This window comes from Pelodiscus sinensis, chromosome 26 (assembly GCF_049634645.1).
Source record: "Pelodiscus sinensis isolate JC-2024 chromosome 26, ASM4963464v1, whole genome shotgun sequence".
Taxonomy (NCBI): domain Eukaryota; kingdom Metazoa; phylum Chordata; order Testudines; family Trionychidae; genus Pelodiscus; species Pelodiscus sinensis.
This window is the reverse complement of record NC_134736.1, coordinates 22,162,365-22,186,947: the sequence shown is the minus strand read 5'-3', so window position 1 is coordinate 22,186,947 and position 24,583 is coordinate 22,162,365. Positions and strand designations below refer to the sequence as shown.

The window sequence follows — 24,583 nt, the reverse complement described above, 5'->3', positions numbered from 1 at the left end:
ATTTAGCATCAATAGAAGATAATCAACAGCATTAAAGTTTTAGTTGCCTCTACACAGTGCACGTGTGTGAGAGTGAGAGAAATAACTTCCACGGGCACAAAAATAATCATTGGCACAATCAACACTATTGATGTGATTGATGCCTTCACAAATGACAAGAATATTGAGGGTCAGAGAGAATTGTTCTCCTTGACATGATTTAGGCTGTTAAATATGAACAGGGCGCAGAACATTTCTCTAGTCATTTGCCATCTATTTTATCCTTCAGATAACCTGCAGATCCACCTTTTGAGATCCCAAGGTGGCGATCTTTAATTAAGTGGAATTGGAACCAGACCTCTACCACATGGCCCTGGTCTCTAGAGCAGCCAGTCCCTCACCACTCTGGGTCCTTGGCTTTGGCCTTGGCTGCTGGAGTGAGCCCCCTCCCCACATGGCTCTGGGCCAGGGCTGCTGAAGCCCTCACTGCCTGTGATGCCGCTGCGGCTCAGACCCTGGCCAAGTCTGTCAAAGCATGCAGTACCCACAACACAGCTACGGCTGGAGCAGGCCCCCATTGTGGCTCTGGCCCTGCCACTGTCCAGGACTGCTAGAATAAGCACTGTCTGCCACACAGCCCACCCTGGAGCAGTTGAGTAGTTACTGCGTGGCTCTGCTTTGGAGGTGGGTGGGCCTCAGCCCGAGGGAACCCTGCCCTCAACCCTCCACACGGGAAACCTCATCCCTGAGGCGCTCATCCCCAGCCCCACCCCAGAGCCAGACCTCACACCTTTGTTCTCCAACTCTTTGCCCCAACCCTAAGTCCCTTCCCACAATCCAAATCCCCTGGGCCTCACTCCGGCCACATGAGCTAACTTTTTTGTACCAATACAGAGACTGTGTGTCACACATTCCCTCCCTGTGGGTACCCTGTCACGCAGTCGGGCTGAGCCCAAGCTGTGTCCTGGAATCCCCGAAAAACAAATCCTAATATCCTGTTTCCAATTGTCCAGCAGAGGCCCTTTTATTAATGAAACCCAGCCCCTTAATTAACAGAAGCATCACCAACTTGGCTGAGGTCTATGAGTAGAGTCCTAGATTAACACAAGCCTCGCCTTCTCCAGGCTGGGGCTCCCCAGTGAGGGGTTTGGATCAACAGAAACACAGCCTTCCAGGCTAAGGTCCTGCAAGAAATGTCTTTACTTAGCAAGTGCACAGCCTTCTCGGCTCAAGTCCACAGGTAAGTGTCTCTAGTTCACCAGTGCACAGCCTTCTCAGCTAAAGACCAATGACAGGGAACTCTTAGCGTGGGCTAGCAAAGGGGACAGCCCCTGGGTTGGAGGTAGCGGGACCCAGGCCCTCTTCCTCCACTGGGTCCGAATTCAGAGCCCTAAGTGCAGGGAAACAGTCCACTGCCTGGGTTGGTGAGAACGAGCCAAAACTCACCAACCCCCACAGGCTCATTCAAGTATTCCTACCCTGAGCCACTTTCTTCTATGCAGCAGCTGCCCTACCTGGGCTGGGGCCACTGAAGAGCTCGGTGCCCGTGATGCCACCAGGAGCCCATTGGGGGCTTGTACCTCCAAGAGGCTCTGGAGGAGAGTTTCAGACAAGGACACCTGTGAGACTCTCCCCTGGGCATCCCCACAAGGGGCCTCTACATTCCCCTCTGTGCCTCCCCCCCAACCTTTCCCCTGCTCTCCCTTCCCACTTTCCTCTCCCCCTGCCCCTGCCGGTAAAACAAACTTGACTGTTCCCTGCTGAAAGAACGAACTGTGGTTTTCATGTGGGGAATGTAGACGTGGGGAGGGGCTGGGTAAAGAACCTGGGTTGGAGTGGGAGGCTGGTGGAGAGGTGAGGAAGGGAGAGGTGGGGCTCAAAGGTGGGACTGGAACTGGTGCCTGCCTCTGGTGGCCCCACTGCTTCATAGGTGGGGGCCTCAGCAGCCATGGAATGGCTCCAGGGGAAGAAGCCAGAGGAGCAGGGGCAGCTGCAGGCTCAGAGGGAACTGGAGCAGGAGTGAGTTTGGGTTGGGGAGGGCCAGCTGCCAGGCCACTGAAGCAGACAACCAAGCAGTTGGCAGCAGCACTATGTGCCGAGCACATGATCCAGGCCACCTGGAAATATTTAACCTTTGTGGCTTGGGTGCCTCCTCCCTGCAGGGTGCCTTGGGATAGCCACTGTGGCAGCAGGAATTTGGACATCAAGTCACCCCATTGGGAACAATGGAGGGAAGAGAAGAGTTTCCCTGCTATTGGAGAAAGCAGGCCAGGCCAAGGCCCTTTTAGCCACTGGGTCGGTGCAGGCTGGAGCATCCCCCCACCAGTTCCCTGGTCTACCTGCAAAGCTCTCAGCCTTCTCTTGTTTCTGCTTCCCTGTCCATAGCAGGCAGCTAAACAAGGGCAAGTCACCAAACCAAACAGCCCTGTGGCTAGTATGGGGCTTGAAACCACAACTTTGGTGTTATTAGCACCATACTCTAACCAACTGCGCTCACCAGCCTACAGAAACCTACCTCGTAAGTGGCCCTTTCAGGGGGGCATCTCAGGCAGCTGGCTAGTCCAGATGCATTGAGGTTTGGTCAAGGTGGCTGGCGGCCGGCATGGCGCACTGAGACCCAGGGCAAAGAGGCAGCTGGAATCTCTTGCTGCCAGCACCTTGCCTCCCAGCTTCTTCCCTGTCAGCAGCAGCTGCAGCCCCTTTCGGCCACTGGGTCAGGCCAGGAAGGGAGGCAGGAATGGGGCCAAGTAGCGATTCAGTCTGAGGAAGGCAGGAAAAGCTCGTCTTGCTTTGCAGGGCTGCTGGCAACAGCTTCTCTCTTGCGTGCTGCTGAGAAGAAAAATGCACTGAAAGGGACCATAAAGACCAATTTAGATGAGCACTTAGAGGTGGGCACCTGTTAGCGCCATGGGGGCAAGAGTTGGAGTCTTGCAGCTGCTGGAACCACACGAGAACATCAGGGGAAGCAGCAAGCTCCAGCCAGATGTAAGTTCCAGGGCCCCTCCGAACCAGAGACTGAGCTCCAGGTGTGTCAGACACCCATCAGGAGGCACAAAATTCTCTCTGGGGAGCCTCTGGAAAAGGAAGTCAAAGCACAGGAACTAGAAGGGCTTACACTTGTCAGAAAAGAGCGTAGCTGTTGCACAAGAAGCCCTGTCTTCCGATGCCGTACTGTTAATCTCCTTGCGCAAGAGTAGGTGGGCGGTATGGACGCTCTGAGGATTCTTGTACAAGAGCAGCCATTCTTGAGCAAGAGCCCTCCAGTGTAAACCTAGCCTTTGTGTGTTAGGCAAATGTGAGAACCACTACGCCACAGAAACACCTATAAATCCATTTTCTGATGGACTTCAACTTGGACAAATATTCCACAAGATTCTCCAATACTCCAATAGGTTCCTGGCCTCACTCATCTCTCTTCCCCAGGCTGGCACCAAGTCTCTTGGTAACTGAGGGCAAAAAAAACACTTGTCAGGCAGTGGCGAACACTTGGCTCCTGATACCCTGTAAAGGGGTGTGAAAAGGCTTTTTGGCACCTAGCCTGGCTAGCTTGTTTGGTAGAGCATGAGACTCTTAATCTCAGGGTCATAGGTTCAAGCCCCATGCTGCGTGAAGCCCTTCTTTAACTCACATTCTCAGTTTGCAAGCAATTCACTCTCAGCTTTCACCAGGGTTTTAGAAAGAAAAAGTCTAGTCCTGGGGTCCAGCTTTAGTAGAACCAAAGAGAGAACCAACTGCAATTTCCATCTTCTGAGGAGAAGGGAAGAGGATTTTCTTCTCCTCAGTTCTAGCCACATCAGCCCAGGGGGGAGAAAAAATAACCCTCCGCCCGCTGATTGTCCCGTCAGCTTCTGTAGCTTCACCTCCTTCCACAGCAGCTCCAGCTTTGAGTGACAAATCTCAAGCGGCTGGTGAGGAAATGAGGAGCTGGCAGCTCGGGTTAGTGGCTTCTCTGAGAACAAGAGGTGGAGTGTTCACAAGGTGCATCCCCTCCCCCACAGAGCAGGGTGTTAGAAAGAGCCAGGAACAGAACAGTCGGACAAGCTCCACGCCCCCCCCCCCCCCATGTGTGTTTCTGTGGTGTAGTGGTTATCATGGTTGTGTAACATGCAAAAGGTCTCTAGTTTAAAGTGAGGTAGAAACACAGAGTCTTCTCTTATTGCAACTCCCCGTGGTGGCCAGGTAAGTGAAGCTCTTGCTGCCAGGCCTGTGTCTGGGAGGATCCCAAATCCCATGTGACATGTGACAGAGGGGAGTGACATCAGCTGAGAATGCCCCTTGTTGCCAGCCTGGGGAAGCCAGATGGGTCAGGTTGGGAGCTTGTGGCTTGGCCTCCCCTGCCCTGGGAGGCTGGCATATGGGGCTGGCTCCTCCTGCTGCCTCCCTTGTGTGACTGGCCCAAGGAAGGAATGGGGCAGAGGAAGGAAGCCAAGCTGAGGGGGACAGGGCATGAGCTCAGCACCTCTGTGGGATTTAGGGGGGTGAGCAGAGCCCCTCTGTTCTGCCAAAGCCTATGGGGTGGGGCCGACTGTGGGGAGGCAGAGTCCTTTGCTTGTCTCAGGGCATCTCAGGGAGGCTCCTTGCAGCCCAGGAGAAGAAGTCGGAAGGAAAACAAGTAAAGCAGGTCCCCGTGGGCATGAACTGGGGCACCAGTTTGGCCCAGTTGAGTGAGGGGTGGTTGGTTCAGGTCCCATTGCATCAAGGGCAGCGCTCAGGACTCTGAATCCTGCAAGCTGAGGCCCCATTCCTGCCTCCCTTCCCAGGCTGACCCAGTGGCCGAAAGGGGCTGCGGCTGACAGGGAAGAAGCTGGGAGGCAAGGTGCTGGCAGCAAGAGATTCCGGCTGCCTCTTTGCCCTGGGTCTCAGTGCACCATGCCGGCTGCCAGCCACCTTGACCAAACCTCAAAGCATCTGGACTAGCCAGCCCACATCACAGTGAGTCACTAGTGGCTCTGTCAGAGAAGAGCCATTGGCAGCTGCAGAAACATCCTTGAATCTATCTGAGGCCAGCTAGCTCAGTTGGTTTAGAGTGTGGTGCTAATAACGCCAAGGTCATGGGTTCAAGCCCCATGCTGGCCACTGGGGTGTTTGGTTTGGTGACTTCCCTTCCTTTAGCTGCCTGCTATGGACAGGGAAGCAGAAATAAGCAAAAATGGGAGCTTTGCAGGAAGCAGGGCAGAGATCTGGTAGGGGGAGGCTCCAGCCTGCACAGATCCAGTGGCTAAAAGGGCCTTGTCGCCTGTCTTCCTTTCCTGAAAAGCAGGGGACCTGATGCCCAAATTCCTGCTGCTGCAGTGGCTACCTCAAGGCACCAGGTGGGAGGCAGGCTCTGAGCCCAAGCCACACAGGAAGACTCAATATGACCGGGAGGCCTGGAGCGTGTGAGCCCTGCACAGAGGCTGCTGCTGGTGGCCTGCTTCAGTGGCCCAGCAGCTCAAGTTCCCCTGAACCAGCTTCTCCCCCTGGAGCCACCCCCCAGCGCTGCTGAGGCCCCTGACATAAGGCAGTGGGATCACTAGAGGAAGGTGTCAGTCCTAGCCTTAGCCCTGAGCCCCACCTCCCCTTCCCCCCCAGCCTCCACCCTGCTCCCAGGTTCTTTCCCCAGCTCCTCCCCAGTTCTACATTCCCCACATTCCCCAGAGATTTTGTTCTTTCAACAGGGAAAAGTCCTGTTTGTGTTACCAGTAGGGGAAGGGGGAGAGGAAAGTGGGGAAGGGGTGTGTTGGGGACAGGTTGGGGGGGGGGATTGGGGTATGTTGGGGGGGAGGCACAGAGGGCAAAAAATGAAGAATCACGTTAGTTCAAACCAAGGGCCTTGAACTAGCAGCCCCAGACGCCCTTTCACTTTCAAAACAGCACATGGGTAAGAATATGCAAATGAAGCACATGCTATTTAAATCCCAGCTTCATTTGCAACTCTGGTGTCTCTACTTTCTCTACTTTGCATTCTTAGCTAGAAATAACAACGCAGTCTAGACCAGTGGTCCCCAACCTTTTGGAGCTTCTCAGCGCCCTGGGGCAGGGCCACACATGCACCCAGGGCAGGGCCACGCCCACACCCAGGGGCAGAGCTAAGTCTACACTGGCATGATTTTCCGGAAATGCTTTTAACAGAAAAGTTTTCCGTTAAAAGTATTTTCGGAAAAAGCGCATCTACATTGGCAGGACGCTTTTCTGGAAAAGCACTTTTTGTGGAAAAGCGTCTGTGCCAATGTAGACGCGCTTTTCCGCAAAAAAGCCCCGATCGTCATTTTCGCGATCGGGGCTTTTTTGCGGAAAAGAAATCTGGGCTGTCTACACTGGCCCTTTTCCGGAACAGTTTTCCGGAAAAGGACTTTTGCCCGAACGGGAGCAGCATAGTTTTTCCGGAATAGCACTGATGATTTTACATTAGATCGTCAGTGCTTTTCCGGAAATTCAAGAGGCCAGTGTAGACAGCTGGCAAGTTATTCCGGAAAAGTGGCTGATTTTCCGGAATAAGTGGCCAGTGTAGACACAGCCCATGTGCCCAGTACCAGTGCCACCCATGCACCACACCCCCAGGGCTGGCACCACCCCTGTGCCATGCACCCAGGGCCAGCACCACACCCATACACCATGTGCCCAGGGCCAGCTCAGCACTTGCTCTATGCACCTGGGGGCAGGGCCAGCCTCAGTCACTCGGCAGGCACACATAAATGGCTCAGCAGGCGCCATGGCACCCACAGGTACTACTAGTATAGATAGACCCACACAAGGACTCAGCCATAGGAGCAAAGATTTCCACCAAGGACGGGGATTGAGCCAGGGACTCTTAACTCTTCACACTAATGCACTCCTCCCTAAACTACTTCAGCAGCTACAGTGAGTACATTGATGGCAGTGGCTCTCCATCAGGGATGCTTTACTCAACAGCAGCGCACAAGAGATGCTGTTGCTGGTGGCCCTGCAAGGCAAGATGAGCTTTGCCTGCCCCTCACAGCCTGACTCGCAACTTGGCCATTTCCTGCCCCCTTCCTGGGCTGACCCAGTGGCTGAAAGGGACCACCCGATGGTGGGAAGAAGATGGGGGGTGAGACCCTGACACCAAGAGGGCCCACCCGCCTCTTTCCTGCTTGGGCCTGGCTCTCAGCATGGGGCAGGTGGAGGCACCCTAAGGGATGAAGCAGCAGAAGGGAAAGGAGGAACAAAGTGTCAGCTGCCAGCCGACCCAGGTGAGTAACAAAGGCTGCATGTGCCCTGACTTCTCTACCCTTCCACATCCTCACCCCTGCTCTGAGCCCCTCCCCCACTCTCACACACTCCCCAAATCCCTGCCCTGAGCCTCCCACACTCCACATTTTAATTTCTTACAGGTACTGTCCTATCACAACCCCTCCCCCAACTTCCTGCCTTGAGCCTCCCCCCGCCCAAGGGATGGTGCCCAATGGAACAGGCCCTGTAAGAAATGTGTCACTTTCACCCCTGGGAGCAGCTCAGCCATGCAAAGGGGCTGCCTGGGGCAGGACATTAGCCCTGGAGGGCAGGGGTGGGTGTGGCAGTGACATCACAAGGGCCTTTTGCAGCCCCTCAGCTTATTGGCTAAAGGAGATGGGGAGGTGCTGACCTCACAGAGAGTCCATAACAATGACCAGGTGGGACAGGCTGCAGGGCAGAGGTCATCAAAGAGACCACACTCTGCCTCCCCCCCCCCCCTTCTCCCATGGCTTTGCTGCAGGGAGTCTCCTTGCTGAGAGTTGCCCTTGAGGCCTTTTTGGAGCCTTCTCCTTTTCCAGGACTAACTGACCTAGATGACAGACGTCCCGTGGAGAAGGGAAGAGCCTCCAAGAAGGCCACACTTAACACAGCAGGGGAATTAGCTCAAGTGGTAGAGCGCTCGCTTTGCATGTGAGAGGCAGTGGGATCGATACCCACATTCTCCAGTGTTCAGGGAGATCATCGTCATCTTTTTACTGGCAGAGCCAGCCAGGGGCTAAGTGGCTGCACTAGCCCCCCCTACTTCCTAGTTGCTCTCCCCAAAAGCCAGCCACACTGAGGCAGAGAGCTGCTGGACACCAGCCCTCCTGGGCCAGGCAGTGGCAGGAACACTGGAGGCAGGGGGCAGGTGGGGCAGAATTAGCTCCATTGGTAAAGTGCTGTCTTTGTGCCTGAGAGGGAGCTTTCCTAATGTCCATTGGTATTTCCTGGGGCGCTGTGTAGGGGATTGGGCTTGGCATCTTCTCCACAGGAAATGCCTCTTCTTTGGAACAGCAGCTCCCAGGAGCTCATGGAACTTCTTCTTCTCAGCTTGGGAAAGGGACAAGCAAGGGGCAACGGGACAGGGGTTTATGTGATGATGACAGGGGTGCAGAAATTATTTTTTCTCCTACTAAAGAACCAGGGTGAGAGAATGAAACTGATAAGTAACCAAGTTAAAAATAGACCAAAAGGGAGCATTTTTGCACCCAGTGGAACTCCTTGCCAGAGGATGTTGCAAAATTGAAATCTGCAAGAAGGCCCAAAACAAAATTGGATAATTTAATGCAGGAAAAGTCAATTAATGGCATTTAACCGGGATGGACAGGGCAGGTGTCCCTAGCTGGTGCATTCCAGAAGCTGGGAATGGGAGATGGGAAGGATCACTTAATAACTGTCTGCTGTCCCGAGACAGGATTCTGAGCTAGTTGGACAACTGGCATGGCCCAGTCTGACTGCTTTGATGTTCTGTTTGGCTGTTCTTGTCCCTCTGGACAAGGGAGAATGGTCCCCTGAGACGGACCGGGCCGTATCTGGGCACAGCTGAGGGCGTCCGCTCAGGGCGAATTGCTCAAATCTGGGGCTCCTTACAGCCCCCAGACTGGTGACCTCTCCAAATAGGCCACAAACCAGTCTCAGAGTGCTTCAGCTGCCTGCCTGAAGCCTCACGAGCAAAACCCCTCCGACACCTCAGCAATATCCGTGCCCCAGATGGCCCCGGGCCTAATACACAGGTGGGGGGTTCTAGCACCCAATCCCACCTACCCCGAACAAGTCCTGTCTGGTTCCAAGAAACCAGCCACAGATCCCTGGTCAATTTACCCTCTGGACAACTGCCTAACCTTTTATTTCACTATCACACGTTACAGCAGCTGTGACCCAAGAGGTTACTTCAGGCTCCTTCCCACCTCTCCCTCACTGCTAAGACAGCACCTGCCATTTTCAGAAGGGGCAGAGATGGGTGACTCAAACTGCCCCTCCCCTCTGCTGTGTGGGCAGCCCTGCAGGAAGCTCTGTGGCACACACAGCACTAGCCCAGCACAGTCAGGTCGGCACAAGATCCATTGGTTTGCTTTGATTGTTGAAGGAGACAACCCAGAACTGGCTCCAGCCCCCACTCAGTAACCTGGGGAAATGACCCATCAGGCCTGGGCCCCTCGGAGAGGCAACGATTCCCCACTGGCCAGGACAGAGCCTCCCTCTCACGCAGTCATGGAGCCTTCTCCCCCTGGTCCTGCCTCCCCCTTCACTCAGCTCTCACTGCTCGGTGCTGCCAGGGAGGGGTCTCACTGCTCGTCAGTGTTCCTGTTCCAGGAGCAGGGTGAGTTTCATCTTGTGCACCAATATTGAGTCTGTGGGCGCCTGTTCGGGGGTGAGCCCCAGCGGCCTCTGCCAGTTACTAACAAATATCTTAGCTACAAGTTATGGGAGAAAGACACTAACCCAAGGGATAATTAATACCTGGCTGCACCTAGTATCTGTCTCCCCCAGGGCCACTAAGGAACAGATGAGGGACAACGCATGAAGCAGATCTAAGAGACTAGCTAAGTTGAGTGTGAGAAGCACAGGGAAAAAGACCCAAAAGCTGGTGAGAGAACAACATGAAGACATCAGGATCAGGGTAGCACATGTAAAACCAGGAATTCAAGAAAAGCCAGAACAGGATTATAAAGTGAAATCCCTGCTCCTTTCTACTTGAAAACTAATTTTAAACATTTTGACAGTAGCCAACCACTCAGCTTGTGCTCTCTTCCTCCAGCTTCCCAACAGGAAAGAAGGAACAATCATCAACAGCGGACAGCAATTACATTAAAACAACACTATCTGCTTGTTTCATGCTTAGAAGAGAACACTGTCACTCATCCTCATGGCTAGCGAGACCAACCACTTTCAGCTGTATTTCTCTAGTTACCAACTATAAAAATGATCCCTAAAAGCACAGTCTTAACAGCAGCCTGCTCGCTACACACCCACATTCATGTGCATTCACTTTCTCCTCATGAGGAATGTTTTCACACAACATCTGTGTGAAACAGAAATAATGTCAGCAAAATGCTTGTCCCATTCAAACACACTCCACTAGGTTTAGAAATCTGCATATTAGAATATGCTCCATGTCCCTGTTTACAGAAACACGCCTCCTGATTAGCATGTGGAGCACCTGGCAGCCAATCAAAATCTCTTGCTGTTTCTTCCTGAAACTGCAGTTCCTGGGGCTCCTCTAAGTCAGTGGTAACAAACTGCCAGTCTGCAGACCAGCAAGGGGCCAGGAACCCCTGCCTGCCAGGCAGAGGTGGAAAATAACTAAGTAGAAATACTTGATCACACTGCTCAAGACCTTTTTTGGGTGTTTGTACTTTACTCAAGTCATTTATTTTTGTCAGACATTGATTTTTATTCAAGTTATTTTATTTTTTTAGACAATATTGTACTTTTTACTCCACTCCCATTTCCAGAGGCGCTGGGTTACTCATGACTCACTTCATTCTGCTTTGCTAAAGCCCAGCTGCATGTGCAAGCACCAGTCATCCAAGAAATAGCCAATCCACAAGCACAAAGCCCCTGCCAAGGAAGAAGCCTTTTAATAGCTGCTCCAACACCTTGTCATTCAAACCCAGTATCCCTGCAGGCCCTGCCAGCCTGAGACCTGAATGACCAGGGCGGCTGCCCAGGGCTCCCTGCTGAGGGGGTGATATGAGCAGTCTCATGTGACCTTACCTAGGCCAGCAAGCTACATAGGAGGGAAAACCAGCAGCGGGGGTCAGGGGGGACAGAGGCACTTACTTGTGTCGGGTGAATGCTCTTGTGGGAGCAGCAGCAGGCTGGGTGGGTGCCGGGGGCAGGGGCTCCCCATTCCCCCTGGGACAGAGGCCCCTGTGGAAGCCCTATAGGGGAAGGTGGGGCAGGCTGTGCTGGAAGAGGCTGGGGGTGGGTTACTGAGTGGGGTGGGGACTGAAGAAAAGGACCCAGAAGCCTGATGCTGAAACTCCCCCTCAGTCTGGAGTTTCACACCCTGATGGATCAGAATAAAGTGCCTCAAAGGAGCTACAGCCCCACAGCCCAGCCTAGGGATGGCTCAGCCAGTGGGTTAGAAGCATTGGGACACAGAGAGACTCAGGAGCTGCTCAGAGACAAGCACTGGCGAGAAGCAGAACAATTCCCCGAGCAGTCGATTGGTTCTGGCTCATTTGCTGGGACTTAAGGAGAACAACAAAGTCCTGAATCAAGTATCAGAGGGGTAGCCGTGTTAGTCTGAATCTGCAAAAGCGACAAAGAGTCCTGTGGCACCTTATAGACTAACTGAAGTGTAGGAGCATAAGCTTTCGTGGGCAAAGACCCACTTCGTCAGATGCATCTGACGAAGTGGGTCTTTGCCCACGAAAGCTTATGCTCCTACACTTCAGTTAGTCTATAAGGTGCCACAGGACTCCTCGTCGCTTTAACAAAGTCCTGAGTCTCCCCCCTGTGACTGGCCCCTGCTCAGCCAATCAGAACTGGGACTAGAACTGGAAGGCTGTGTCTACACTGGTGGGTTATTGCGCAAGAAGGGCCACACTGCCCACTCGCTCTTGTGCAAGAAGTTTTATAGTAAAGTGCGGTAAGAAAGGGCTTCTTGCACAAGAGAGCATCCACACTGCCATGGATGCTCTTGCACAGAAGCACAGCTCACACACACCAGCGTGGATGTGTTCTTGCACAAGAACCCACCAGTGCAGATATAGCCCAAGGGACCTTCAGAGACAAAGTCCAGTCCCCTGCCTCACAGCAGGATTAAACACCCTCCTGATCAATGTCTCGCCAAAGGAGGGAAGTTACCACAAGTGGGGTTTGAACCCACGCAGACAAATGTCTATTGGATCTTAAGTCCAACACCTTAACCACTTGGCCATCCTGGTGGTGTGGAGGAGAACAGACATGAGAAACTTTTCTCCCCAAACAGCCCAGGGACTCCCTCTCAGAGCATGTGCCCATCCCATCCCTGTACCATGGCTTCCCACCGCGAGGGCGAGAGCTGCCCCCTCCTCACAGCAAAGAGGGAAGCAGGTAAAAGGGAAGAAAAATGAGACAAAACCCAACGTCCCCAGGGATTCCGAGGAACAAAGGCCTGGTGGGGAAAATATGCCCCCTCCCTTCACCCAATGTTTTCCCTGCCTTGCATTCGGCCAGCCCCCAGGGATCAGGCCAGTGTTTCCAGCCTTTGTGTTTATACCATGGACAGACAAACCATTCACAAACTTTTGCCAGACCAGTAACATTTTATTTACATATCACTGTGCATGCACAGACTGCACTGAGCACCGCACCGGGCTAAAATCTACTCACCACGGGCGGGTAGATTGCCCTAATTGCCGAGCCCTGCAGATCTGCATCCGCATTATGCAAATAAGTGTAAATATCTGCAAACGCTGATCTGCTCACTCCCCCAACCTCGCACATGCTGGGAGCTGGGAGCAGTTTCCCTGGACCCAGGCTGGGATCAAAGCCACCTCTGCTAGGAACAGCCCTGGGCCAGATCCGCCCCCTATAGCCCTGGGGGGCTGCTCTCTGGGGAAGGGGAGGGGGTATCTCTTACCTGCCCCCGCAAGGGGCAGGGACTGGGCTGGGGGCACTGCCCTGGGAGAGGTTCCTACATCGCACCGGCCCTGCGGGAGATTCCCCCTCCTGGAAGGTGGCACTGGGGGAGCTCTGAGGCTCCAGGGCAAAGGCCTCCAGCCCCCCAGTCCCTGGGATTAGGAGGCCCTGGAACCAGGCCCCCTGGAGTAGCATTGTGGCCAGGGGGCTCTGACACACAACGGGGCTGGCCCCAGAGCCCAGGGCCTAAGCTTGCCCAGGCTCATGCCAAGGGGCTTTCTGTGGTGCCAGGCGGGGGAGGGAGGCCAGGCCCAGGCCAGTGGGAGAAGGGGCAGCGCCTGCCAGGGCAGCAAGGGGAGCTGCAGGGAGCGAGACGCGGCGTTTCTGCCTGGATCACTCAAGGGTCCTTCTGCGGGTGAAGCGCCAGTGACACCCCTGTGCTGCTGGGTTCCTCTGCCCCTCCCATTCGGGGTCTCTTGCCCTGGCACTCATGAGAGGGCCAACATAGGCAAAGCAGCCTGCCCCAGGCACCTTCCATAGCTCAGCTGGCAGAGCAGAGGCCTGTAGCGGGTGCTCGGCAAGTGCCCTTAGGTGGCTGATTCAACTCCAGCTGAAAGGAGAGATTCTTCTCCCTCCCCCTGGCTGCAGGCCCAGCCTTAGGACCAGGCGGCTGCCTTGGGTCTGTCCCTTTGGGGTCTGCTGCTACAATTGACAAAAAGGTTTTGGGTACCAGCTGCCAATCAAATGTCTTGGGCTGCGCAGACCTTGAGTCATGGCAAGAGCTGGAGGGGAATGGGGAACGGCTGCACTTTGGAATGGGAAGGGGGTGTCTGGCACCATAAAGTAGAACAGTTTTAGGGCTGCTTCCAAGGAGGGCACCGTGGCTTAGTTGGCTAAAGCGCCTGCCTTGTAAGCAGGAGATTCTGGGTTCAACTCCCAGTGGTGCCTTGTTGCCAGGTCAATGGGTCTTTTCTTCCCACCATTCTTCAACATGTATCTGGAGTTGGTTTTACCTTCAGTTGAGCTTGGTGGTGCCCTCACAGTGGGAATAGGATAATAGCAAAGAGCAGGAGGTGCCCTAGGTACACTAGCTACACTAGAAGTTTTCTCTGTAAAAAATATGTTAATGAGGGACTCAATTGCATGAGTCACAATCTCATTTGCATATTTTCAGCCAATGGGATTGCTGTGCAAAAACAAGCAGTGTGAACATTTTTTTTGCACAAATTTCCCTTTTTCCACAAGATTCTTATGCTCCCAAAAAGAGGTATCCTGATCTTGCAGAAAAAGGGGGTTTTGCACAAACAGAAAACTTCCATGCTGCTTGTTTTTTGCACAACAACCCCAGCACAAAACCAGTTTGTCAGAAAATATGCAAATGAGATCATGACTCATGTAAATGAGACCCTCATTACCAGGGCTCTGCAAATAATGGAATCTACTCGCCCATGGATGTAAGTAATTACATCCCGGAAGAGCTGGAGCAGAGCGATCTGCACATGTGCAGAACGATCTGCGTGTGCGCAGAGCGCAGAACCATGCGAAACCGTGTGGCTGGCGAGCAGAGCTCCCCGCTGCTTGGCAAGCCCTGCTCATTAGCACATCTTTTGCTGAGAAAACTCACAGTGTAGACACAACCGGAGACTCTGGTGCTGATCATGCAATAGAAGCACATTATGTTCAAACAGCTGCCATGTGAATGTACCTGAAAGTCACAAGGATCAATGATCTCTGTGAAAGGCAGGTGGCCAGTAATTAGAGCCCCAGGTATGGTGTGTGCACAAAGGAAGGTAGGAATGTGCACCGGGTAATCTGATAATGGTGTTTAGTGAAAAGTAATAGGTGTAAGTGCATTGCGCAAGAGGGTTTTTCTTGCACAAGAAGGGGCAGTGTAAACGCTCCTTCTGGTGCAAGAGCCTCTTCTGAAAAAAATGGTGGCTCCTTAGCTATGCAAATGAGGCTCAGCAATATTCCACATTTAGCCTCATTTGCATATTACTCATGCAAGAAGCTGCAAGTGTAAACATAGCCCAGGTGTCCCTTCTGATGGGACAGGCACGTTCTTCTCAGGGGTCTCAGAGTTTGGGTACCTTGTTGCCCTAGGAAGGGGTGTGGCCAAAACACAAACTGTGAGCAGGATTTGAACCTGCACAGGGAAGTGCTATTAGATTTTTAGTTCAACACCTTAACCACTCGGCCATCACAGATGTGAGTCCTACCAGCTCAGGGAAAATGGTAAATAATCCCAGTGCCCAGGCCTGATGTCACCTGACAGAATTCACACAGCAAACCATTTCAACGGTCGTACAGAGGGGTCCTGGGCGCTCTGGTCTGAGGCTGCCTCGGAGGTGAGTTCTGCTTCCAGGTCTCCCTCCTTCTTCTTGGTCTTCTTCCTTCCTTTTCCTTTTCCTCCTTCTTCCTCTTCTCGTTTCCCCTTTTCCTTCTTCTCCCTGGTCTCCTTCTCGGACCCCAGTTTATATAGTGAAAATTGAGTCCTGTTTAACCAATTATTTTAGTTTAATGTTACTAACCAAAGATAACATACTATTATCATTTTCCTAATCAATCATACTCCACCGCCTTTGTTGATTTTCCCCCAGCAAAATTAATGATACAGCCGACAGAAACAGTTACAAACCAGACAGCGATCACACAGACAAACAATAGGAAAGTGAGGACAATGATCATAGAATGCCAATTGCACAAACACAACTATCGATAAGCAGTTTTTTGCCAGACAAAGTGCTGTTAACTAAGCTTTCTCCACCCACCTTGAGATCTGTTTCTTACTAGGTAACAGTGGGTGTCATTAGGATCAAAGCCCCTTCTCACAGCCTAGCCTGACCCTATTGAAATGCCATTTAGATGGAATGTGAGCGCAGGCTCTACAATTATTTGCTGCCACTCTGCCTGCAGAAGGCTTTAGTTTAGATCTGCCAAATAGCTAGAGGCCTTCTAAAGTATACATATTGTTATGAACCTTTCCAAGCATGAGATACGAAAAGCCACAAGCACAATCAACACAACTGCAAAGGGACTCAAACCCTCAGTCTTCTGACCTAAAGGCAGCTGTCTTATCTTTTAGGTCACACAGTCTTGGCCTGTTAAAGGATGGACATTTTGAAGTGTGTAAGAAGGGACCAGTCTAGCTAGCCCCACCCCCCCGCTTTGTTCTTCCAAAGCCAGTTGGGTGGGGCGGGGCTGGTTATGGGGAGGCAGAGTCCTGTGCCTGTCTCAGGGCGTCCCAGGGAGGCTCCTTGCAGCCCAGGAGAAGAAGGGGGCTCTGGGTGGAAGGAAAACAAGCAAAGCTGGGCCCAGTGGGCATGAGCCAGAACTCTAGTTCAGCCTAATTGAGTCACTGCTGGCTCATGTAGGTCCCATGGTGTAAGGGGCAGCGCTCAGGGTCTGAATCCTGTGAGCTGAGTTCAAATCTCTGTGGGACTTGCTGGGGCTGGGCTGGTTGCTGCAAAACCCTCCGGCTTTATGAGCTTTGGGCTCCTTATCTACAGGCTCCCCAGAGAAAGTGCTGGGTGTCTGGAGCTCAGTCTGATGCTATGGTCTGCCTGACTGAGATGGGCTGGGCCCTAAAACTTAACCTGCCTGGAGCTTGCTGCTTACCCTTGTGGTCCCCAGGAGCTGCCAGGCTCTGGCTCTTGTCCCCCTGGTGTTAATAGATGACCCCTTCTAAATTGGTCTTTCTTGTCCCTCTCAGGGCATTTTTCTCCGCAGCAGCGCACAAGAGAGAAGCTGTTGCCAGTGGCCCTGCAAGGCAAGATGAGCTTTGCCTGCCCCCCTCAGCCTGACTCGCTACTTGGCCCCATTTCTGCCTCTCTTCACAGGCTGATCCACTGGTTGAAAGGGGCTGCGGCTGCTGCCGACAGGGAAGAAGCTGGGAGGCAAGGTGCTGGCAGCAAGAGATTCCAGCTGCCTCTTTGCCCTGGGTCTCAGTGCACCATGCCAGCCACCAGCCACCTTGACCAAACCTCAAACCAGCTGGACTAGCCAGCCCACATCTCAGTGAGTCGCCCGTGGCCCCATCAGAGACGAGCTCGTGGCAGTGGCAGAGACGTCCCTGCACTGCCTGTGGGGTCTTTCCCAAAGGGCCCCTCGTGGGCTGCTGGCTCAGCTGTTTAGAGCTTGATGCTGATAACGCCCAGGTCGTGGGTTCAAGCCCCATGCTGGCCACAGGGGTGTCTGGTTTGGTGACTTGCCTTTGTGTAGCTGCCTGCTATGGACAGGGAAGGGGAAAGAAGCCCTGGGAGGTGAAGCAGCGGGAGGGAAGCAAGGAGCAGAGTGTCAGCTGCCAGCCAAGAGTCACAGGTGCCCTCTGCCTCCTGGGACCGCCCCTCCCTGAGCCGCCAGCCCCCTGTCTCTCACCGTGTGCCCCTTGGGGAGTCCACTCGCACTCCCATTGCCTGGCAGTGACTGAAGCGATGGAGACAGGCCCCAGAGGGGAGAGGCAGCGGCTCCCTCCACATGGTCTCCAGCCGGCTCCCTGGGGGTGGGGCCTTGGCTGCTTCTTTGCTGACCGAACAAAATAGCTCATTGCCCCGCCTCCATGAACTCCTCACAAAGCTGATTGGCTGGCTGAGAATGCCACTCAAGGGCACAATTGCTCAGCTGCTCCCTGAGTGACAGAGCAGACTGACGGGAGGTGTCGGTGGAGCAGGTCACCAGCCCAGCCCCTGAACTCAGCTCATGCAGGAGGCAGCCAGGCAGAGGTCAGAGCCGGGCAGGGCCAGGGGTCGGGAAAGAGGCGAGTCAGAGAACAGAGACAGGGGAACAGTAAAGAACATCCACAAACCCACAAACCCAGCCTAACTCCTTGGCCGGCTGCCATACGAACCGCGACTCCACCAGCCCACAGCGCTTTCCCCACCCAGCCCCACAGCTTCTGACTGAGCCCTGCCCAGCCAGGGGCTCAGGACTCTGCGGACTCTGCCCACGGAGCTGCCCAGTGGGGAATTGCTGCCTCTCCGAGGGGCCCAGGCCTGGTGGGTCATTTCCCCAGGTTACTGGAGCCAGTTCTCGGTTGTCTCCTTCAACAACCAAAGCGAACCAATGGATCTTGTGCCGACCTGACACTGCGCTGGGCTAGTGCTGTGTGTGCCACAGAGCTTCCTGCAGGGCTGCCCACATGGGAGAGGGGAGGGGCAGTTTGAGTCACCCAGCTCTGCCCCTTCTGAAGGGCTTGTGAAAATGGCAGGTGCTGTCTTGGCAGTGAGGGAGAGGTGGAAAAGAGGCCCTGAGTGAACCTCTTGGGTCACAGCTGCTGTAACAATGAGGTAAGATAAATGACTTGGCAGATGTCAGGTGAAAACTGAGGTTGGTTTCCCTGACTGGGAATTGAACCCAGGCCTCAGCAGTGAAAGTGCTGAATCCTAACCACTAGACCATCAGGGACACATATACAGGGTTCTTTCCTTACCTTAGGGGTGTCCAAACTTTTTTCAAAGAGGGCCAGATTTGATGAAGTGAACATGCGTGAGGGCCGACCATTTTGCCTGACATTCTTTGAACCATTAAAATTAAATGCAAATTAACTATTTTATGCAAAGTTTATTGCAAACGGCATACTTTTCATTTCGTCACATGGATGACAAATCTAAACAGGTGTTAAATCACTCTGCCTTTCATATCTGAAGGCCAGATGAAAAAAAAATCCAGGAAGCTGAAATATATGTCAGGAACATTGTAAAGTACATTACATATTATTGGTAATAAAGGTTGTCTGTCAACTTTTAAGTTCAAAAAATATGAAGAGGACCATAACACCAAGTATACATGTTGTGTCCAAATATATTTATAACTGATTTAGACCAACTGACATTAACTGAGATTTTACAATGTGTTCATCTCAATACATATGGATTCGTTGGGGGCCATAAAAGATAGATATTGCCAAATTACCTGGGGGGCCATATTAAACCGGAACACGGGCCTCAATTGGCCCATGGACCGGACTTTGAACATGCCTGCCTTACCTAAACTAGCCTTTCACAGGCCACTTTCTGTCCCCTTCAGGACATGGGTCCATTTTCCATTGCCCAGAGGGGACAAGAACAGAAACCAAACAGAACATCAAAGCAGCCAGACTGGGCCATGCCACTTGCCCAACTAGCCCAGGTTTGTGTCTCACAACAGCAGCCAATGTCATTGCCCAGTGGGAATCCTCAGGACAGACAATTGTTAAGTGATCCCTCCTGTTGCCCATTCTCAGCTTATAGAATACACCAGATCAGGACACCTGCCCTGTCCATCCTGGTTAAATGCCATTGATTGACCTTTCCTGCATTACATTATCCCATTCTGTTTTGGACCTTCTTGTAGATTTCACCTTCACAACATCCTGTGGCAAGGAGTTCCACTGGGCACAAAAATGCTTCTTTTTAATTTATTTTTAATTTGGCTACTTACCAGTTTCATTCTGTCACCCGGGATCTTGAGTTGGAGAAAAAAATTCTTATTGCTTTGTGCACCCCTGTCATTATTACATGAAACTGTGTCCCATCACCCCTGAGTCTAGACTACACCTAGACTGTGCTCTTCCCATCCCCTCCAACAGAAGAAATGCAAATCTGCTGATCCTTTTTGAGGAAGAGATTTTTCCGATATTTGGCCCCGTGTAGCCCACCCGTGGTGGGTGGGGCAGGAAAACTGCTCACAGCCGTGGGAATTAGCTCCGGGGGCAGAGCCCTTGCTTAGCATGTGAGAGGCAGCGGGATCAAAAGCCACATTCCTCAGTGTCTGTGGTGTTCTCCTTCCTTCTTCTCACAGGCAGACTCTGGGGCTCTGAGCATCCAGAGACCCCTCCCTCTTCCTCCCTGGTCTCCGAAAAAACCCACCTAATGGGGCACGGAGCTGCTGGGCCTGGTGGAGTGTTGGGAGAGGGGCTAGTGCCAGCTCTCCTGGGCCAGGCAGTGGCAGGAGCACTGGAGACAGGTTGCAGGTGGGGCAGAATTAGCTCCATTGGAAAAGTGTTGCCTTTGCCCACGAGAGGTAGCAGGATTCACTCCCATCTTCTCCTGCCTGCTCGCTGGTGCTGAGGGGCCGGCCCCTTTCCTGCTGCCCCAACTCTTATTCCCACAATGCGCTTTGTGCAGGGGCCGTTGGTCTTTCTGCCAAGGCACGTGGCTGGGAGCCAGGACTCAGGACCCTTCCCCAAATATACAACCCCCCTCCCCACCCAAACCCTCTGTTCAGCTCACACTGTCTGGCTGCCTCCAGCATGGGCTGAGCAGGTGACCTGCCCTACAGCTGGGAGAGCATCAGGCACCTGAGCACAAGTCTGATCAATCTGGGGACCAAGCTCCATTGGGCCTCAGACACCCAGCACAGGAGTAAAACTCACCCTGGGGAACCTCAGCACAAGGAATGCTAAACCCACAGAGCATGAAGGGCTCACAGCAACCAGCCCAAGCAGGCTCCACTGAGATTTGAACTCACATTGCAGGATTCAGAGTCCTAAGTGCTCCCCCTTACACCACAGGACCTGCATATACAGCTTCTGGTGGGGACCTGGGACACTCAGGTCTCAGACTGGCTTCTGCTCTCCTGGCTTCCCACCAACAGCTTCATCTCTCAGGACTCTCTGGCTACGTCTACACGGCACATTGATTTTGGAATAAGCTGGTCTTGAATAGTGATTCCAAAATAGCTTATTTTGAAATAGCACTTCTACACTCAGAATAGTCCGAGTCAGGCTCCCCTAATGTAGACAACCTACCTCGATTTAGAGCCCAGGGAGAAATAACTTAGAACGGGCCTAGGGAGGGGCCATTATGAAATAGCAGAAGTGGAGCATCTCCACGCGCATTATTCTGAAATAGCTAATTGGGAACAGGCGTTATTCCTCGTAGAGTGAGGTTTGCAGAAGTTGGAATAACCCGTCTGTTACTTCAGATTATTTCACATTAACGGAATTGCTGCACGGACTTTGGCATTGTTATTCTAAACGGCCATTATTCCAAAATCGCTTTTCTGTGTAGACAGAACCTATGTCCTGCCCCAGCTCTGCTGCGTTCAGGACAAATCCCTTGTTAGGATCAGTCACAATCTGGGGTCACATGAGATGTGTCACACCCTCTTGTTCCCTGCCCAGTGCCCAACACTGGCTGCAGGCAAGGGTTTTGCATGAGGGTGTAGCTCAGTGGCAGAGCGTTTGACTGCAGATCAAGTCATCTTTGGTTCAAATCCAAGTGCCCCTTTGAAAAATCTTCCTTTAATAAAAACATTTATCTCTCCAGTTCTATTGCACCCTGGATTTCCATTGTATGTGGACTCTTTAAATGAATACAAACCGTTAAAGTTTTCTGGCACCAATACACATAAACCAGGCAAACTGATCCCTCAGCTAAAAGATCCTCAGGAGATCCTGGGTTCAAGTCCCAATGGTGCCTTTCAGAGCCTTTGCTCACATTTACTCATGCCCTTCTGGCCCTTTTGGCACACAGAAGAGGCCACCCATGGAACTGCTGGTTCAGGAAAAGGCTGATTGGGAAGAAGGAAACCACAAGTGAGAAGCACCTGATGCCCACATACCCTGACTCTCCATGGCTGCAGGAGCTGCAGAGGCTGCACCCTCAGGCTCTCTAGGCTCTGACACCCCCAGGGAATCACAAGGGCATGTGGTGCTGGCTCTCTTGACCCAGCAATTGCAGTCAGAGCCCTGCCTTGCCAGTGCCAGTCACAGCAGCCTCTGCACCTGCTCCAGGCTTGTGGTTTCCTTCTTCCCAACACTCCTCCCCAATCAGCCTTTTCCTGAAACAGCAGTTCCATGGGTGGCCTCTTCTGTGTGCCAGAAGGGCCAGAAGGGCATAAGTAAATGTGAGCAAAGGCTCTGAAAGGCACCATTGGGACTTGAACCCAGGATCTTCTGTTTATAAAGCAAGTGCTTTAGCAAGCTAAGCCATGGTGCCCTACTCAGACCCACCTCTAAACTGTTCTACTCTATGGTTCCAGACAACACCATTGTCTTGCAAAGTTCTGCCATTCCCCATTTCCCTCCTGCCTTTCCACCCTGGTGGTGTCTGGCTCCCTGGACACAAAAAGCTACAGCTCAGTGGGCAGAGGCTGTAACATGCTTATCTCCCCCCGCCGCTGGGGCTGTACAGTTGACCTTGAGGTTCTGCAGGGTTGTGAGAGGGAGAAGTGCAGCAAACTTTGATTCTCTGGCTTGTAAACCCCTTGGTCCCAGGGTTTAGGTTGGAGTCCCCAGGTGGTCTTTCAGTTTGGTCCCTTCCTGAGGGCACAAAATTCACAACAGAGAATTCCTTTGCCCTGCAGCAATCTCTGTTGGCCAAAGGGTTAGCAACCGAATATTTGCGCAAGTTTAAGTGCGGCAGCAGAAACCCCTGTTAAGTGTGTTTCTGTGGTGTAGTGGTTATCACATTTGCCTAACACGCAAAAGGTCCCTGGTTCAAAGCCAGGCAGAAGCACAGGGTCTTCTCTTATTGCTGTTCCTCTGGGTGCCCACAAGGCAGTTTCAGGGCCTGCCCCCTGGTGCAGGGCTGGGTGGCCTGTGTGCTGGCTTTCAGGAGCATGTGGGAGAGGTAAACAGGTTAGGCTGAGATGGGAGGAGGCAGGGCTGGGGCTGAGAGTTCTCAGCGGTGCCTTGCCTGGGACCAGGTCATTGCAGCCACTCAGTCCAGGGCCCACCCTGGAAGTGCCACTACTGACACAAAGCCACATAACATCCTGCCTCAGGTCCAGACCCCAGCCACCCCATTTCCCACCCAGCACCCCCAGCTTCCTTTGATACCCTCCCTTCTTCCTGCTCCCCCCACCCTGCTCCTGCATCCACGTTCCTTCTGCACCCTGTCTCCTGGCCACACACGGCTCCTTGGCGCTTCTCAAGCCAGGCCCTGCAAGGAGCCACCAGGCAGGAACCAGCCCTTGGAGCTTGGCTTGCCCCCGATCTGGTAGTTTCCCAGCACATCTCACCTGAGAAGAGGTGACTTGTTCCCCTTCCTTCTGACCTTACGTCTCCGTTCCCTTCAAAGGTCTCTGCTGCTTGGGACCCACCTCCTCAGGGCGCTGCCCCTCTGCCACTGGGCTGGGAGTGGGAGACTCCACAGTCTCTGCACTTGGGCTGAGAAGTCTCACGGGGACTCGTCTGTTGATGGCGTTAGTCAGCCCGATGGCCAGCCGGATCCATTCCGTAGCGCTGCCCGAGAGGGAGCTTTACAAGTGCCCAGTTCCATTGGTATTTTCTGGGGCTCTGTGTAGGGGATTGGGCTTGGCCATCTTTTCCACGGGAAATGCCTCTTCTTTGGAACAGTGGCTCCCAGGAGTTCATGGAACTTCTTCTTCTCAGCTTGGGAAAGGGACGACTAAGGGGTGATGGGAAAGATATTTGTGCTGTGAAAACAGCAGGGCCCCCAGGGAAACTGGTAAATAATCCCAGTGCCCAGGCCTGATGTTACCTGCCCCCACACAATTCACAAAGCAAACCTGGCTCCCCGAGCACAGGGCGAGTCTGTGGGCTCATTGCTGGGCCGTGGGGTGAAGCAGCAAACCAGCCTCCTCCTGTGGGGCCTGTGAGTGTTGCTGAATCTGGGCCCTTGCACCTGGGCAATGGCAAACAAAAGGTCTGGGGGCCACACAGAGACCCCGCTGGGCTGAGCAGGAAGTGGCTGGGATTTTTTTTTGTCTTTGCCTGTGGGCTTGTCTGTCTGCAGCCTGGAAACCTCCTGGCTCCTCAGACCACTGGTCTGGATGGAGCGTTACCGAAGTCGGAATAATGGAATTGCTGTGTAGACGCTCACATTGTTATTGCAGAGTAATGGCCGTTACGCCCAAATAACACTGCTGTGTAGATGCAGCCTGAGAAATGCTTTCCTGAGCATGTGGGAGGAGCAAGGGCTCCTACAATGTCAGGGGAGATGGGGAAATGAGGTCACCGCTCTAGATATAAAACAGAAGATATGTCAGAAGTGGGATTTGAACCCACGTCTCCATTTGGGGACCAGAACGCCCAACTGAGGGAAAGACAAGTCCTTGAGTCAGGCGAAGTGGCAGCCTCACAAGGAGGTATGGGGGGGGGGGGCTGCTAAGTGCCAAAGTATCTCAGTGGGGAGAGCATTAGACTGAAGGTCTAAAGGTCCCTGGTTCAATCCCAGGCTTTGGCAAAAGCCTTTGCCCTTGAGGTTTATCCCTTGTTTGGCTTCTCTGTGAAGAGCCCAGCTGTGCCTCCTGGAAGGGCTTCATCTGCCTTGGAGCCAGCAAGTCCTGCCCCTCCTCTGCCAGGGAAGGAAAAAGTTCACTTTTGAGCAGCATCAAACCAGCCCCCTAAGAAGGCCAGCTGAGCTCCTCTCTCCCTGCTGCTTTGTCCACCTTGGCAGGAACAGAATCCGGGACTCACCCAATCAGGCCGGTGCCCAGTAACCCCAGACAGACGTGCACATCCGCACGCTGGCAGCAGCTGTTGTGGGACTCTGCAAATCCACCACTGGACCTGAGTCCCCACATGCCAGGCAGCCCAAGGGAGGGCTCTGGGGTCTCAAGCAAACAGAGTCGGGGGGGAGGGGCTCTCAAAGGAGGGGAAGTTCGGGGGCTTGTTGCTGGGCCGTGGGGTGAAGCATCAAACCAGCCCCCTCCTGTGAGTGTTGCTGAATCTGGGCCCCTGCACCTAGGCATTGGGAAACAAAAGATCTGGGGGCCACACAGAGACCCTGCTGGGCTGAGCAGGAAGTGGCTGGGACTTTGCTTTGTCTTTACCTGTGGGCTTGTCTGTCTGCAGCCTGGAAACCTCCTGGCTCCTCAGACCACTGGTCTGGATGGAGCGTTACAGACGTCGGAATAATGGAATTGCTGTGTAGAC

The 24,583-nt window shown here is 53.2% G+C and overlaps 8 non-coding genes across 8 annotated transcripts; 5 read left to right on the top strand and 3 right to left on the bottom strand.

The window, feature by feature from the left end:
• Positions 1-4,980: 4,980 nt before the first annotated feature.
• TRNAI-AAU (transfer RNA isoleucine (anticodon AAU)) lies at positions 4,981-5,055 on the top strand. The gene has a single exon. It is a non-coding gene; the product is annotated as a tRNA-Ile (tRNA).
• A 2,749-nt stretch (positions 5,056-7,804) lies between these two features.
• On the top strand, positions 7,805-7,877 carry TRNAA-UGC (transfer RNA alanine (anticodon UGC)). The gene has a single exon. It is a non-coding gene; the product is annotated as a tRNA-Ala (tRNA).
• A 2,043-nt stretch (positions 7,878-9,920) lies between these two features.
• On the bottom strand, positions 9,921-10,136 carry LOC142820567 (small nucleolar RNA U3). Its single transcript, XR_012897794.1, has one exon. It is a non-coding gene; the product is annotated as a small nucleolar RNA U3 (small nucleolar RNA).
• Positions 10,137-12,003: 1,867 nt separating this feature from the next.
• TRNAL-UAA (transfer RNA leucine (anticodon UAA)) lies at positions 12,004-12,086 on the bottom strand. The gene has a single exon. It is a non-coding gene; the product is annotated as a tRNA-Leu (tRNA).
• Positions 12,087-13,636: 1,550 nt separating this feature from the next.
• TRNAT-UGU (transfer RNA threonine (anticodon UGU)) lies at positions 13,637-13,710 on the top strand. The gene has a single exon. It is a non-coding gene; the product is annotated as a tRNA-Thr (tRNA).
• A 4,383-nt stretch (positions 13,711-18,093) lies between these two features.
• On the bottom strand, positions 18,094-18,165 carry TRNAE-UUC (transfer RNA glutamic acid (anticodon UUC)). Its single transcript has one exon. It is a non-coding gene; the product is annotated as a tRNA-Glu (tRNA).
• A 3,961-nt stretch (positions 18,166-22,126) lies between these two features.
• Positions 22,127-22,199, top strand: TRNAV-AAC (transfer RNA valine (anticodon AAC)). The gene has a single exon. It is a non-coding gene; the product is annotated as a tRNA-Val (tRNA).
• A 1,619-nt stretch (positions 22,200-23,818) lies between these two features.
• Positions 23,819-23,891, top strand: TRNAF-GAA (transfer RNA phenylalanine (anticodon GAA)). Its single transcript has one exon. It is a non-coding gene; the product is annotated as a tRNA-Phe (tRNA).
• Positions 23,892-24,583: the final 692 nt, after the last annotated feature.